Source organism: Callorhinus ursinus, unplaced genomic scaffold (assembly GCF_003265705.2).
Source record: "Callorhinus ursinus isolate GAN/ISIS: 27379988/994484 unplaced genomic scaffold, GSC_fseal_2.0 scaffold2, whole genome shotgun sequence".
Classification (NCBI taxonomy): Eukaryota; Metazoa; Chordata; class Mammalia; order Carnivora; family Otariidae; genus Callorhinus; species Callorhinus ursinus.
In genome coordinates, this window is record NW_027397064.1 from 49,886,255 (window position 1) to 49,903,612 (window position 17,358).

The following is a 17,358-nucleotide window of genomic DNA, read 5'->3' on the forward strand; positions in this document are numbered from 1 at the left end:
GTGCCCTCGGCACTTTCTAACTTCTGCTCAGAAGTTTCATTCTTCAGATTTTCACATCATTTGTTCCCTTATTCCTTTTTTTTTTTTTTTTTTGTTCCCTTATTCCTTGATCATATGTCACCTCCTCCAGGAGAATCTCCCTGATCAGGCTTTCAAAGATACCTGCTTTATTTTTCTTCTGTACATTTTTTTGTCATATACTTTTATACTTGTCTATTTTATGCTGCCTTCATTAGAATCTTAAAACATGAGTTCACCTCTGTATGTTTAGCACTTAGTGCATCACATAGTAGGTTCACAAACATTTATGGAATGAATGAATGAAATTTATCAAGTTAAAAGAGAAAGCCATCACAGCCAGTTAAAAGAGGTGATAGGATGTTTGTAAAGAAGACTATATCCTCTATAGTCTATAATCATTTGGAGACCTCTACTTAACTTATAATTTCTCTGTGTAGAAAAGAACCAGTTAACATCCTTGAACTCGTTTAAACCAAGGGATGAGGCTGAGTTTACTGGGTGTCAGCAAGCCTAACCAATTGTATTTGCAGCAGTTGATGTTGAAGTTCTGTACCTTCTATTCCACTCAAACCCCCATCTAAGCCTCCTCTTAAAACCTCTTGCATTTACAACACTGTCATATTGATGTTGGAACCAGAGACTTTTTCTCAACAGCATAAGGGAGAGCTACCTTTAAAGATTTAGGAATGTGGCAATGATTCTTAAAGAATATCACAGATTGAAATAGAAAAGAAACAGCTCTGCATTAGACAGAATCTAGGATGTCTTCCACATATTGGGTTTTGAATTTCAGTTTCCCACTTAGCCAAAAACTGATCCATCCCTTACATGCAAATTCTATTTAAAGGACACTTCCTTGAGGAACTTCTTATAAGACATTAAAATTCAAGCCTAGGTTATTTATAAATTTACCAGTTTTATCTGGGTTGTGCATTGGTTTACATACAAAGAACCCAAATTAATTACCTTGTACGTAAGAACATTTTGAGTATAGATGACATGGTCAGACTTTAACACGTCTGTTCAAACCAGTATTTTAAAAGCTTATGGCTTGTCTATCATACCTTGCTCTTATAGTATATATTAAATTCAAGGAGCAAGATTTATATTAGAAGTTAGATTGGAAATCTGGAACTGATTAAAAACATTCACTTTTAACTTATGGCCTTAGTCCCAGAAGTTTTATATTAGCAATGTACAGCATTCCAAGCTAATAGAAAAATTGGATTAAAATTAATGGAAGGTTATTTTTTAAAAGCCTTTGTAGTTATGTCAATGACCTGATGATAAGTGTTCAAGGAACATTTTCACCATGAAGAATGCTTTATACACAATCATTGCATCCTGAGTACACCACGGTCCGCTTTTGGACAGTAGACACAGAAATGTTCTAGAAGGTAGGACTGACTAAGAAGTAGCTATGGCAGGGACTGCTGGCTGTACACCAGGTTTTATGCTCTTCTTATTCCCTCATAATACAGTTAGGCTAGGGGGCTAACTACCAAGTCAGGGCTCTATTTTCTAGCCCTGCTACCCCTCCCCCAATCCTTGCAGCTAAACATGGCTGAGTGACTTCATTTTCACCCCAGGGAAAATAAAGGAAGATTCTGTGTGCCGCTTCCAGTCCTGGGTCTTAAAACATTGTGTATATGCTCCTTCATGCATTTCCCCCCTCAGCCAAGCTGGAACAAGTTCTATTTAAAGGAATCTGCCTTAAAATACACTCCTTATGGGGATACTGGAAACACTCTCAGTGATAATGGAGAAAGAAAATGGAAGTAGCCTGGATTCCTAATGGTATGGAGTATAGCAGTCTGCCTGCTTGCCCCAGAATGATATGTGAGGAAGAAATAAGAGTCATTTTTAAAGCCTCTCTCTTGTTAAGACTCACTTGGGTGGCATTATAGTCCTTATAGTACAGGTGTTAAAGCCATCTTTGGTGTCCTCCCACTCCCTTTCACATGCTGTTCTGCTTTCCTGGTGCCCTCTCATTCACCAGGACCCTTGGGACGCCAGCTGAGTGTGTGCTCTGTTCTGGTTCTTCGTGCTCTCAGCTTTTTTGACTTCTAAGTCCTGAGTCCTGTTGCATTTATTTTTAACTATTTGGCACTTTCAAAGAATTCTGATGAACTCAGTCAATTTTTTAGAAGCTTATAGGCCATTACTTCACCTAAAAGTATGATTTTTTTCCTAAGAGTTGTGACTTAATCCAAGTGAATAGATTTTTTTATTGGCAGAAGTTCAGGCAGAAGCCCACAGACCATTCCAGTACCTGTCTAATTGTATTGTATAATGCTAGACTTTCCCTTGTATATGATAGGAAAGAAGCTTTTCCTACCAGATTCTTAGGTTAGAACAGGACTCAGCACCCCTTCCAAGACCAACAGAGAGCAAAATGAGGCTAGGCTCTTCTTCTTAACTCTTTGCCACTGCTTCTCTAGGTAATTAGAAGTAACAGATTATCCCAGTTTTTAATCTGAGGAACATAGACTGAATTTATAATTTCAAACAGGCATGAACCAAATAAATACCAATCACTATCTAATATCTCTAATTAAATTTAATAAGATTATATGACTCAATTTATGTTTCAAAGGTTTCCATTTACTTGCCTCATTGACTTTGAAGTTCAAAGTTCCTGAGTACCACCTTGTATTTCTCAACACAATGTCTTCGTGAAACTAAAAGTGAAAGAATTTGTAGAACACACTTGATCAAAGGAAGTTCATGTTCTCTTGGCCACCTCTACTTGGAAATCAGAGTGTAACAGGTGCTCATTGTTTATGTCATTCTTTATAACACACTTTAATTGACGCTGTTTTCCAAAATGCTTGGTGGTACTCTTTAATAGACATGGAATAACCTACTGGGTCATGGTTGACATACAAAAAGAAATAGGATGAATAAAATAGTAAAATAGTGTTTGGGCTATAATTCCAATAAATATTGTTTTGTGGAATTTAGTTTCAATTGTATATAAATGTGAGTGTGTGTGTATTAGCATGTACTGCATTGTGACGTACGAATGTATTTCTTGCTAAAAGCCTCGCTTCATCCATCAGCTCATTTTGGCAACAGGATTTTGCTCCTCTTCATGGGCCCTAACTCTGACCTGAGTGTCATGAAGTGGAGTCTCTTGGCTTGATCTTGCAAGTGCTTCAGTGCCATGGACTCATAAACCATACATTCATGTACCAGAGAATTGCTTCCAGGGCTGTCTTTTGCAAAATTATTTAGTTCTCTCTGATTTTGTAAAAATCAATCCCCAAATCCTAACACTGCTCCAGTTTACTAAGAATAATGTCTAGAAAAGAAAAAAATGCTCCCATAATATAAATTTGTCTATGGGCACTAACTAAATTAAACATGTGGCCTCTAATTTTGTTTCCTTAATCATAGACAATCATAGACAGTCTCATGCTGTACTTTCTCAAAGTACCATGCAGTTCCTTTCTAAGCACCAGCATACAACTGAACAGCTCAGACGATGGATTATTTATTTCAATAAGAGGAATTTGGTCATCTTAATGCTCAAATCCATGTGTAGATTCTGTTTTGGATTATCTTTTGGGGGAAAGAGGTTTGGGAAGCATTTTTACTCTAAATGCAAAACAAGCACACATTAGTTAGTGATACCTTAATGTAAAGTAAAATCACATACAACATTTAGGTTTTAGATTTTTATGTATAGCATTATTTATATTCCGCATAAAATTACTTATAGCTAGATGCATTTGTTTAATTACTGTACATATTAAAATGTATAAAACATTTGCCAGCACACTCAGAAACATAAATCAAGGGAAAGCAGAAATTCCTGACTAATTACCTTAGTTAGAAATACTGACATGCCAGTTTATCTTATGAATGATCATATCTAGTAGCTTAACTAATAACCTGCACCATTGTCTATTCTACAGTGAAAAGAAATTTTGGCCACAAACATGACTAAACAATGAGCACATAAAAATATTTATACTGTTCTGAAAAATGGTTAACTTTTTAACTCTAAAATATTCTGCTTTTCAGAAGTCAATCTTCCAAAAATAATCTGTCAACTCATTAATTTCCTCAAAAGTACCAACTTTAAAAGTGAAAAAAGGATAAAATATCAGAACTTATATCTTAAGAAGGATAAGTCATAATAAGTTCAATTATTAATACGTCAATCAAAAGCTCCTTATTATATGTTTGAAAGCTTTATGAAACTGCTTTACCCTTTTCCTGTGTAACATTATTGAAAAATTGTGTTCGAATAATCTATAGGCTTTACATAGTCACTAAAACTTTGCCATAAGATAAATCATTTTGTGCTAAGACAGTTTCTCTGAGAAGGATTTGAAAATATGCAAAAAATAAAAAAGGCAAAGACAGCAAAGTGTATTTTTCAATCTCCTGTAATATAAAATTTGTGATTATTCATATTTGGCCTAAGATGCAGTTTATCTTCATGTTATCTTTTGAGGAGAGGGAGAAGAGGGGGGAAGGAGAGCAGCTTGTTAAGCAAATGAATAGTGCCTCTTCAGCACTGGGGGAAGACCCTTTTGAAGAAGCACTTGAGAAGTGTGCAAACACTGAAATTGCCACACAAACAAAGGCCACCCAGCTCAACTCAGTTTGACCTTTGATATGGGAACTACAAATCCCTTCTTCTTTTAAAATAAAGCAGGATCCCTAGACAGCAACTCTTGGGTACTACTAGCTTATAGAGCAAAAACACTTCTACTTTTTCAGACAATACTTTCCTCCTAATAAATTTGGATCAGAGGTTGTCTTTAGTGCTTTGCTTTGTGCTGCCTTGCAATGCACCAGGGAGGTGTAGTGCATTGGCCTCCCAACTGGTGGATCATTAAAATCAGTGGATATATACAGAGGAATTTCCCAAACTGCAGATATTTTTTTCTGTCCCGAAAAATATCCCTTAAGCTTGTCTTTGAACTCTGGAAGATAATTTTTTTAAAGATTTCATTTTTAAGTAATCTTTATACCCAATGTGGGGCTTGAACTTACAGCCTTGAGATCAAGAGTCACATGTTCCACCAACTGAGCCAGCCAGGTGCCCCTGAAAGATAATTTTTGGATTAGCATTTTTTTCATTACTTGCAAGATGTGAACAGTGACTGTGCTATATCCACGAGCTGTAAGCTTAGTTGTATATAATCATTTTGGGGTGAATATTTTGTGGTCTCCTAAACAGAAACATATAAAGTCAATTTACCATCTTGAAAATGTTATCTTTAACAATTTGACACTGGAATGAGTCCCAGGTATTCAAAGGCTCAAAAAACACCAATGACCAGCCCAAGGAGAAATTTGGCAAACAGAAACTTGCTATAAAAAGAGTGTCCTTGGTGTATCAGGAAAGGAAAGCACACTCAAAAAGGGTAAATGAAGATAATGTCATCAAGGGTCTACTTAAAAGAGTGAGGTCAGTGTTATGGGTGGGTAAAAAGGTGTGGGAGAGCACCCATATCATCCTTCCTAAGACTCAAAGGGCAAGGCTAGGAAGCAGTTACTGGGTCCTAGAAAGAGAGGGAGATATAGCTGATGGAGAGCTATACCATAGGAGGATTGTCCTGTTGAGGAACCAAGCTGCTGACAGCTCATGGTCTGACATTGAATAAAATCTCCAACTTCTCTCCCCTGTACTTTCTAATCTCCCTTGAGGGCCTTCCAATGGCTAAGGCCAACTAGAGCCAGAGGAGAGGGATGTAAATTGATGCAACCTATAAAAGTTGGTCTTCTAACACTCAGAGCAGAATGGAGATGCATATGGGATGGGCCTGGAGAAGCAAGAGTATCCAATACACTCAGATTTCCTGAAATTTGAGCGGCTTGAGCACTGTTTTTAATAGAAAAATCACTGAGTAAAAGCATGTCCAGAGCAGTGTCAATGTTTCTGAGAAGGCATTTGTAAAATTTTGCAGTTTCTTGATCAGCCCAATTTCTTCAAAGAAGGCAGGAGACCTCCAGCCTGAATATACGGGATGTCTTTTAACTGGTGAAAAAATGTCTTCCTCACTTCCTCCTTCTCCCCTATCCATTTACTTAGTTTATCAACATTGATGAATGGACCTGTCATGGAACAGACCAACTGGTTTGTGGTCAGAGTCATAGATTTGAACCCTTTGTAGATCTAAACATGTCTTTACCAGCTTCAATAGATTGTATCATTTGCTTGATTAAACTCTTTCTCAAGTGATCAGTGTGTATGTATGGGATGGGAGTATAGTTAGGAGCAGTGCAAATTCTTGCAAAGATAATGCCTTGAAAGGTCTTCCAAAGATTAATCCCAGTCTCTAGAGCTACTGCAGGAAAAATAGTTATTGACCCTCTGGAGGTCCATTGTCTCCAGAATTCCTTTCATCCAACAGAGTCCTGGTTTATCCATGTTCATCCCTGGGTAAGACAAAATCACAACATGTGCAAAGCATCTTTGTTTTGCTTGTACTGTTAGACAGTGATGTAAACACCATCATCAACTGTCATGTACTAAACCCTGACTACAAGGATTTCTACAGAACTGATATTTCCTACTAGGAGAGTAGAATCTTTGTTTTTTAAGCAGCTTTGTTGACACATAGTTTGCACACCATAAAATTCCCTTATTTTAAGTGTACAGTTCAGTGATTTTTATAAACTTACAGAGTTGTGAGACCACAACCACAATCTGATTTTAGAATATTTCCATCATCTCATAAAGAGAGGCTCCTTGATTTTTAATTTTGTGAAACAAGCACAAATAAATGACTCCTTTTTAAGAGCACAGTGTAAAATATGATTACAGATGTTTTAATGTGAACAGTTATTATTTAATTCATGCATTTTTGTAGTAAGACTAATACCCAGATTTCCTGGTTATCACTGAGTTGACACACCTTTTGGGTAAACGTGATTGCTGTGAGTGTATTGCCAAACCATGAAAATGAATGAAATTTTAACCAAATTACTTTTATGTTGCATCAGAATTTGCCTAAACCAAAGAAATTTTTCCTACACTAAGAAAAAGCAAATATTTTGAAATACACCTCCCCACCAATAATTTTACAAGGCGCAGTCATCATCCCAAGAAATGAGATTGTTTCCCTTTAGGACCGCTAAAGAGCGATGGGGCTTGCGATCTATTTAGATCAATACTCCAGTCAGAAAAGACAAGACCAACTTGATCATGGCAACAACTGTTTCCAGCAGTAGTCTATACATCAGCACCCAAACTGGAAATGCCACTCATCCAGAAAAAGACCATCAATCCAAGCAACTTTCTCCATCAGGCAACTGCTTAGTGGAGGTCCGAATCTCAGAAGAAAACTATCTTCCGGTTTCTGAGTTCACAGCTGAAATTTTAATTTCTGTATATTTGCTAGGGCTGCTCTAACAAAGTACCACTAGCTGGATGCCTTGAAACAACAGAAATTTATTCTCTCACAGCTCCAGAGGCCAGAAATCTGAAATCAAGATGTCAGCAGGGCCATCCTTCCTCTCGGGATAAAATCCTTCCTTGCCCCTTGCTAGCTCCTGGAGATGGCTGGCCATCCTTGGTGCTCGCTCCTTGGCTTGTAGCTGCAGCATTTCCATCTCTGCCTCTGTCATCATGGGGCATTCTCCCTGTGTGGCTCCCCGTGTGGCTCTGCCTTCACAGGGCATTTTCCTCTTCTTGTAAAGACTTCCCTCAGATTGGATTAGGACCTACCTTATTCAAATAGGACCACATCGTAACTTAATTACATTTGTAAAGACCTTTTTTCCAAATAGGGTCACATTCACAGATGCTAGGGGGTAGGACTCCACCATATGTTTTGAAGAGTCACGTTTCAACCCGCAACAATGCAGCTTTCCAAGAATGATTTGTTCTGTGCATATGCCACTGTTGTGAAGCTTAAAAACATTCCAAAGAGCAAATGAGTCACCGTGAGGTGATATGTCAAGGTTGAAATGAGGTTTTTAAAATGTCAGGCCTTTTACATCGTGTGGGTCCTTTTGCACATAAAGAAAGCCACAGAAAAGCTGAAGGAGAAATTTGTAGTCTTCTATTTCAATATCTGAATAATTTTGTGGAACATACTTCACATTTATTGAACTAAACATCCCTCATTATTTCTCTAGTTTTTTTTTTTTTTACAAAAGCACTCATGCAAATATTCTGCAATGCAATCATATAACTCATTTCTTTCTCTTGTAATTATGCCTCATAGATGGAGAGAATGGTTTATTTTCCTCTTTGAAGTGCAACTATGGGTTTGAAAGTATAGTTGTTACGGAAACACCACCACAGGTGGAGTTCGGTGAATTTTATATGTCCCATGCACTTGAGCTTTGTCATCCTACTGATCATAGTTTTCCTTATTAGCTTTCTCTGAGCCTCATTGACCCAGATTTGTCTTACAATCAAATACTACTTTTATGATTTTGATAAGTGTTTAATACATATGTACATCTCAATGGTAACAGGATGTTAAATAGGGCTCTTCCTGTTTGGGTTTTAGCTGAGGCTTAAACTAGAGGTGTCAAGTGTACTCCCACCTCACTTGTGAGGTGCTAACCCACTTCTGCTGGACTTGTGCTGAATTAGCTTTGCTACTCAGAGCTAACCACCTGATTCCAGCTTATAAGGAAGCTTGAAAGCATAAGAGAGAAGATGGAGTTTCCAGGAGGATTCCCTTTAGAGAGAGATGTCAGAGTACTTGTGATTCTTTCTTGTGAGAAGGAGGTTGAGAGGCATACCCTTGTTACCTCAAGTCAAGTGAGAAAGGCTTCAGGGAAGCTACACAGACAGTTTCATATGTATCTCCTGGAACCATGCGGACATGGTGGACTGTAGTCACGCCTGAGATCTCACAAGAACAGGTGACTGGCTGACAGAGGAGAGCACTGCTCTTGGAAGTAACTGCATGGCTGACAGACAGAGGCCCAGATGGGGATTCCATACAAGAGCTGTCTGGGGTTTTCTCTGGGTTCCTCCCAACAAGGCTGATGGAGGGTCAAGGAAGCCTCACCTAAGAGTCTCGGGGTGACTTGCTAGATAACCAGGGACAGATGAGAAATGCCAGGGGACCAGCTGGAGACACTGGGAGACAGAAATGAGATTTCTCTAGTGCTAAGGAAACTCAGAAGAGCTCACGAAAATAGCCAGAAGGGAAAAGAGTCATTTTAAACACCCGCCAAATAACAGAGACCCGAAGAGTCACAGATAGTTCAGGGGGTGGGAAAGAGCCAGCCCCACAATACAGCTTTGAATGGCTGAAAGGAAAAAGAATAAAATTGTTTTATGGTTTGTAAATATACATTTTACTTTGTTCTAAAAAAATGACCCAAATATCCTTACGTATAGTGGGCATTCTTTGGTCAGGTGGTGATTGCATTCTTATCTTGTGGAGCCTATGGAGGTCATTTACAAAGTGCTATGTTGTACGCCTCAAACACATGTACACAGACTCCCAACATCTGAATACTAAAAGAATACTTCCCTGCACATTTCAAGCATCCTGTAGACTATTTAACAAGCATCCACTAAAGTCTGTGTGCTGAGGCCTAGTGCAGTAATCCGAAACCTGTGTTTCAGCTAAGTGGTGATTTACAGCAGTAAAAGCAAGGATTTGGAATTTTTTTCTCTGTCTTTCAACTATGCCTCTGATCAGAGAGGGGACACACAAGCATGATGCAGTTTATACCTCTCTGTCCTCTGTCACCCATCAGTAAAAGTCTTTTCTAGGACTCACAATTTAGGCAGCAGCTCACAAAAAGAGCTTAGGTCCTAAAGTGCTTCTCTTGTGCCAGAACACATGTTTTGGGACCAGAAGAAAAGCCTTGTCCCTTAAGAAACCACAGAGATATTTCAGAGCGGTCCTATATCCCATTTCTTAGAACATTTCTACTTAGAAGTTATGACCTTATCACAGTCTCTAATTCTCTTTATGTCTCCCTCAAATAAATTCCCCTTTCCAACTTCCCTATTCTGGTAAATGAGAGAACTATTTTCTTTAGTTACCAGGATCAAAATCATAGTCATGTTTTCCTTCTTCCTTCACTTTGCCCTTAACGTCCAGGGGTTGCTCTTTATAATTTTCAAACAGCTCCCATAGCTGTTTCCTGTTCTGCAGTCTTATAAAGTGTCACTTTGCTGGAATTTGTCCAGTCTTCAGAATTGTTTTCCTAACTCCCAGTTCTCTTCTCTTTTGCTTTATTACACACATAGCAGGAAAATTACTATCTCTATAACACAGCTTCTTTTTCTAAAATTTAATTTTATTTAAATTCAATTAATTAACACATAGTGTGTTACTAGTTTCAGAGGTAGAGTTCAGTGATTCATCAGTTGCATACTACACCCAGTGCTCATCACATCACGTGCCCTCCTTAATGCCCATCCCCCAGTTACCCCATCCCCCTGCCCACCCCCCCCCCCAGCAAAACTTAGTTTGTTTCCTGAGATTAAGAATCTCTTATGGTTTGTCTCCCTCTCTGATTTTGTCTTATTTTATTTTTCCCTCCCTTCCCCTATGATCCTTTATTTTGTTTCTTAAATTCCACATATGAGTGAAATCATATGATAATTCTTTCTCTGACTGACTTCTTTTGCTTACCACAATACCCTCTAATTCCATCCCTGTTATTGCAAATGGTAAGATTTCATTTTTTTGATGACTAATATTCCATTGTACGTGTGTGTGTGTGTGTGTGTGTGTGTGTATTTATATATATCACATCTTCTTTATCCATTCATCTGTTGATGGACATCTCAGCTCTTTCCACAGTTTAGCTATTGTGGACATTGTTGCTATAAACATTGGGGTGCACATGCCCCTTCGGATCACTATGTTTGTATCGTTGGGGTAAATACCTAGTAGTGCAATTGCTGGGTTGTAGGGTAGCTGTATTTTTAACTTTTTGAGGAAATTCCATACTGTTTTCTAGAGTGGCTGTACCAGTTTGCATTCCCACCAACAGTGTAAGACGGTTCACTTTTCTCCACATCCTTGCCAACACCTGTTGTTTCCTGACTTGTTAATTTTAGCCATTCTGACTGGTGGTGAGGTGGTATCTCATTGTGGTTTTGATTTGTATTTCCCTGATGTCAAGTGATGTGGAGCATTTTTTTCATGTGTCTGTTGGCCATTTGTATGTCTTCTTTGGAGAAATGTCTGTTCATGTCTTCTGCCCGTTTCTTGACTGGATTATTTGTTGAGGTTGATGAGTTCTGTACAGATTTTGGATACTAGCCCTTTATCTGATAAGACATTTGCAAATATCTTCTCCCCTTCTGTAGGTTGTCTTTTGATTTTGCCAACTATTTCCTTTGCTGTGCAAAAGCTTTTTATCTTGATGAAGTCCCAATAGTTTATTTTTGCTTTTGTTTCCCTTGCCTTTGGAGACGTGTCTAGCAAGAAGTTGCTGTGGCCGAAGTCACAGAGGTTCCTGCTGCTTGTGTTCTCTAGGATTTTGATGGATTCTTGTCTCACATTTAGGTCTTTCATCCATTTTGAGTTTATTTTTGTGTACAGTGTAAGAAAATAGTCCGGCTAATTTTCCCAACACCATTTGTCAAATGTTTCAGTTTTGGTACTTTATATGTCTCTAGGAATGCATCCATTTCTTCCAGATTGTCTAATTTGTTGGCATATAGTTGCTCATAGTATGTTCTTATAAGTGTGTGTGTGTGTGTATGTGTATATATATATATATATATATATATATATATATATATAATTTGTTCTTACAATTGTTTGTATTTCTGCAGTGTTGGTTTGTATTTCTGCTCCTCTTTATGATTTTATTCGGTTCCTTTCTCTTTTCTTTCTGGAAAGTCTGGCTAGGGGTTTATCAATCTTATTCTTTCAAAGAACCAGCTCCTAGTTTAATTGATCTGTTCTACTGTCCTTTTGGTTTCTATTTCATTGATTTCTGCTCTAATATTTATTATTTCTCTTCTCCTGCTGGATTTAGGCCTTATTTCTTGTTCTTTCTCCAGCTAGCTCCTTTAGGTGTAGGGTTAGGTTGTGTATTTGAGACCTTTCTTATTTCTTGAGAAAAGCTTGTAGTGCTATATACTTCCCTCTTAGGAATGCCTTTGCTGCATCCCAAAGGTTTTGAACAGTTGTGTTTTTTCATTTGTTTCCATGATTTTTTTTAATTCTTCTTTAACTTCCTGGCTGACCCATTCATTCTTTAGTAGGATGCTCTTTAACCTCCGTGTATTTGTGTTCCTTCCAAATTTTCTCCTGTGATTGAGTTCAAGTTTTAAAGCATTGTAGCACGAAAATATGCAGGGAATAATTCCAATCTTTTGGTACCAGCTGAGACCTGATTTGTGACCCAGTATGTGATCTATTCTGGAGAATGTTCCATGTGAGCTTGAGAAGAATGTGTATTCTGTTGCTTTAGGATGAAATGCTCTGAATATATCTGAGAAGTCCATGTGGTCCAGTGTGTCATTCAAAGCCCTTGTTTCCTTGATAATCTTCTGCTTAGATGACTTGTCCATTGCAGTGAGTGTAATGTTAAAGTCCCCTACTATTATTGTATTATAATCAATGTGTATCTTTAATTTGGTTATTAATTGATTTATATAATTGGCTGCTCCCAAGTTAGGGGCATAAAAACTTACAATTTTTTAGATCTTCTTGTTGGATAGACCCTTTAATTATGATATAGTGCCCTTCTTCATCTCTTATTACAGTCTTCGGTTTAAAATCTAATTTGTCTGATATAAGGATTGCTACCCCAGCTTTCTTTTTGATGTCCATTAGCATGATAAATAGTTCTCCACCTCCTCACTTTCAATCTGGAGGTGTCTTTGGGTCTAAAATGAGTCTTTTATAGATGGCATATCAATGGGTCTTATTTTTTTGATCCAATCTGATACACCGGGTCTTTTGATTGGAGCATTTAGCCTATTTGCATTCAGAGTAATTATTGAAAGATATGAATCTAGTGCCATTGTATTACCTATAAAGTCACTGTTTCTGTATGTTGTCTGTTCTTTTCTGATCTTTATTACTTTTGGACTCTCTGTTTGCTTAAAGGATCCCCTTTAATATTTCTTGCAGGGCTGGTTTAATGATCACAAATTCTTTTAGTTTCGATTTGTCCTGGAAGATCTTTATCTCTCTGTCTATTGTGAATGACTGCCTTGCTGGATAAAGTTGCTGCAAATTTTTCTCATTCAGCACCCAGAATATATCATGCTGGTCCTTTCTGGCCTTCCAGTTCTCTGTGGCTAGGTTTGCTGCCAGCCTTATGTTTCTACTCTTGTAGGTTATGGACCTCTTGTCCCAAGCTGCTTTCAGGATTTTCTCCTTGTCTCTGAGATTTGCAAGTTTCACTATTAAATGTCAAGGTGTTCACTTATTTTTATTGATTTTGAGGGGCGTTCTCTGTCTCCTGAACTTAAATGCCTGTTTCCTTCCCCAGATTAGGGAAGTTCTCCACTATAATTTGCTCCAGTATACCTTCTGCCCTCCCCTTTCCCCTTCTTCTGGGATCCTAATTATTCTAATATTGCTTCACTTTATGGTATCACTTATCTCTCTAATCTCCCTTTGTGATCCAGTAGTTGTTTATCTCTCTTTTTCTCAGACGCTTTATTCTCCATCATTTTGTCTTCTGTATCACTGAGTCTCTCTTCTGCCTTATTTATCCTAGCTGTTAGAGCCTCCATTTTTTACTGCATCTCAGTAATAACCTTTTTGATTTCGACGTGATCAGATTTTAGTTCTTTCATTTCTCCAGAAAGGGATTCTTTAGTGTCTTCTATGCTTTTTTCAAGCCCAGCTAGTATCTTCATAATCGTTGTTTTGAATTCTAGTTCTGATATCTTACTTACATCCATAATGATTAAATCCCTGGCAGTGAGTACTGCCTCTTGTTCTCTTTTTTGGGGTGAGTTCTTCCATCTTGTCATTATGTCCAGAGAAAAATAGAGGAAAGAGAGAAAAAAATACAAAAATAGCAACAAAAACACCAGAAAAATATACACTAAACAAATCAGAAGAGATCAGAAAGTAAAAAAGAAAAAAAAGAAAAGAAAAGAAGAAGAGAGAAGAAAATCAAACAGAAGGTGAACAGAACAGAAAATAAACTAGATCCTGGGTGTATTTTGGTCTGTTTGTTAGAAGAAACTTGATCCCATAATTGGAAAGAAAGAGAAACTTATATAGATACAAAAATAAAATTGAATACAATGAAAGGAAGCCAAAACTGAAATATATATATATAAAGTAAATTAAAAATGAAAATTAAAAAAGACTTAAAAAAGAGTTGATAAAATAAGAAATTAGCTGAAAGGGAAAAAATTTAAACTGAAAGACTAAAGAAGCATGAGAAAAAAACCACAAATTCTACATATTATTTTCCTCTAGCACTGGAATTTCGCCATTCCATATGATTGGTAAACTTGGTATTCCTGCTGGTCTTTTGGGGGAGAGGCTTGTTGCACTGATTCTCAGGTGTCTTTGCCCAGACCCTTTGCCCAGGGTGCAGAATTGCACCCTCCTTGCCAGGGGGCCAGGCTCAGTCTAAGCAGCTCTGGATTGCTGTATGTGGCTTTTGTTCCCTGAAGGCTTTCAGCACCAGTTTGGGGGATGAAAACGATGGCATCCCTATCTTCAGCCCTGGAGCTGAAAGTTCATGCCCCCACTCTTCGGTGAGCCCTCACAGAAAAGCAGTCAGTCACTCCTGTCTCCCTGGTTTCTGACTGCACTGTGTTCACCCAGCCTGTGATCCAGCATTTTTATCTCAGGCATGCAACCCTGCTTGGAGTCTCCAAACTTTACAGACTCCTGTGGAGAGCTCCTGTATGGCTCCTCCCAGTGGAAGGAGGAGGGTCTCTCTGAGGTTCTGCTGCTTGCTGGGACCCCTGCTCAGAGAGCGGCCACCCCTCCATCCCGAAGTTCTTGGTTTATGGCAACACAGAGCTGAAAGCCCACTCCTGAGCTCACTGATTGCAGCCGGCTTCCCCTCTCTGATGCCTGGAAACTCTGCCACACTTCTGCACTCCCGTTCCTTTTGTGACCCTGGGGATCCTGGGAGCATGCTGTCCCACCTGGGATTCTGCTCCACTTCACCACCTGAGTGCCTTTTTCAGGCAGGGACATCCCCCACTGGAGCAGACTTCTAAAAGTTCCAATTTGGGGCTCTGCTGCTCTATCATTTTCTGATAGCTGGCTGATGGAGGCTCCCTCCCCCCGTAGTTTATCTTCCCATATATCGCTTCAGATTCACTTCTTTGCATCTCCTACCTTGCAGAAAGTGGTTACTTCTCTATTTGTAGAATTGCAGCAATTCTGTTCTTAGATCTCTGGTTGAGTTTGCAGGTGTTCAGAATGATTTGATAGCTATCTAGCTGAATTCCTGGGACCAGACAAAATTAGGGTCCCCTACTCGTCTGCGATATTACCTCTCTACTCGATAACACCACTTCTGCTTATCACTCTGTTACTTAAGAATATCCTGTGGCTTACCACTGCCCTCAGAATAAACACAAAAGTTCAGACAGAACTATAATGCCATCCATGATGCCACTTATTTGAACTTTGTCAATTGTATACTTTACTCCTACTCTGTATGCTACATTTGTGTCCTCAAAGGCAATTTCATTCACTCAATAAAAAATGCCCGTGATTCTGCTAGGTGCTGGGGATGAAGCAATGAAAAATCGAAGACACAGTCCTTGAGTGCGGTCTAGAGGGGCATGTATGCGGGTAAAACAAGGTTTGTGTTGGGAAGTACAATATACGACAGGAGAGCAAAGGTGCATATTAGCCAGGCTTGTCTTGCCAGAGAAGGCTGCTCCAAGGCAGTGACACTGACACTGAGGCCTGAAGGCAAGGCGGGAACCATTCAGGTGAAGAACTGCCAAGTGGTGCACCCAGAAGAAGGCAAAAAAAATGTGTAAAGATTCAAAGGTAAAACTGAGCATGTCCTATTTAAATAACTGGAAGAGATTTTGCTCTATTGGAATGTAGTATAGTGGTGCCTGGGAAAGGACGGGACAAATCCTGAAACCAAGAGTAGAAATTTGTGCTTATTCTAAGAAAAATATAGAGCTTTTAGAAGTTTTTAAAGTAAAAACACAAGGAACAGATCTGTCTGAGAAAGTACATTCTGGCTGACGGGTGCAGAATGGGCCAAGAAGAGAAGCAGAGGACCAGGTAAGAAGCTGCTTCCAGAGCCCAGATAGGAGTTTAGGGTGGCCTGGATTTGAGTAGCGCCAGTGAGGATGAAGAAAAACCAATAAAATTGGGGAATATTTGAGACATGCTCAGGAATTCAAATTAATTGTAAATGTGGTGAGTCAAAGTTGAATCCCAGGTTTCTGTTTTGGGCAGCTGTGAGAATGATGGTATCATTTATAGGCACACCTCAGAGATATTGCTGGTTCAGTTCCAGATTACTGCAATATAGTGCATATTGCCATAAAGTGAGTCAAATAAGTTTTTTGGTTTCCCACTAGATGTAAAAGTTATATTTACACTATACTGTAGTCTATTAAGTGTGTAGTACCATTAGGCTAAAAAAAATGTATGTGCCTTAAAAAATAGTTTGTTGCTTAAAAAAATGCTATCATCTGTGCTTTCAGAGAGTTATCTCTTTGCTGGTAGAGGGTCTTGCCTCAGTGTTGACAGTTTGCTGACTGATCAGGGTGCCGGCTGCTAAAGGTTAGAGAGGCTGTGGCAGTTTCTTAAAATAAGACAACAATAAAGTTTGCTGCATCAGTGGACTCTTCCTTTTACAAACAACCTCTCTGTAGCATCTGATGCTGTTTGATAGCATTGTACCCAGCTTCTATCAAAACTGGAGTCAATCCTCTCAAACCCTGCTGCTGCTTTATCCACTAAGTTTATATAATATTCTAAATCCTTTGTTGTCATTTCAACAATTTTCACAGCATCTTCACCAGTAGATTCCATCTCAGGAAATCACTCTTTGCTCAACCATAAGAAGCAACTCCTCATCCATTAAAGTTTGATCATGAGATGGCAGCAATTCAGTCACATCTTCAGGCTCCACTTCTAATTCTAGTTCTCTTGCTGTTTCTACCACATCTGCCGTTACCTTATCCGCTGAAGTGTTGAATCCCTCCAAGTCATCCATGAGGGTTGGAATCAACTTCTTTCAAAGTCCTGTTAATATTGATATTTTGACCTCTTCTCATAAACCACAAGTGTTTTTAATGGCATCCAGAATGATAAATCCTTTCCAGGAGGTTTTCAATTTACTTTGCTCAGATCCATCAGAAGAATCACTATCTGTCGCACTATTTTGTATAGCCTTACAAAATGTATTTCTTAATAATACAACTTGAAGGTCAAAATTACTCCTTGACTCGTGGGCTACAGCAAG

General features: G+C 38.6%; 1 long non-coding RNA gene across 3 annotated transcripts in view; it reads right to left on the bottom strand.

Annotated features, from left to right (window-relative positions):
• LOC112806760 (uncharacterized) overlaps positions 1–17,358 on the bottom strand; it is a 333,839-nt gene that overhangs the window by 16,828 nt on the left and 299,653 nt on the right. For 2 of the 3 annotated variants that reach the window (XR_012375023.1, XR_012375022.1), the window contains exon 8: positions 5,032–5,083. The exons of the other annotated variant lie outside the window; for it this stretch is intronic. This is a non-coding gene — a long non-coding RNA (uncharacterized lncRNA). The remainder of the gene's footprint in view (positions 1–5,031; positions 5,084–17,358) is intronic. 3 annotated transcript variants of the gene reach the window in all.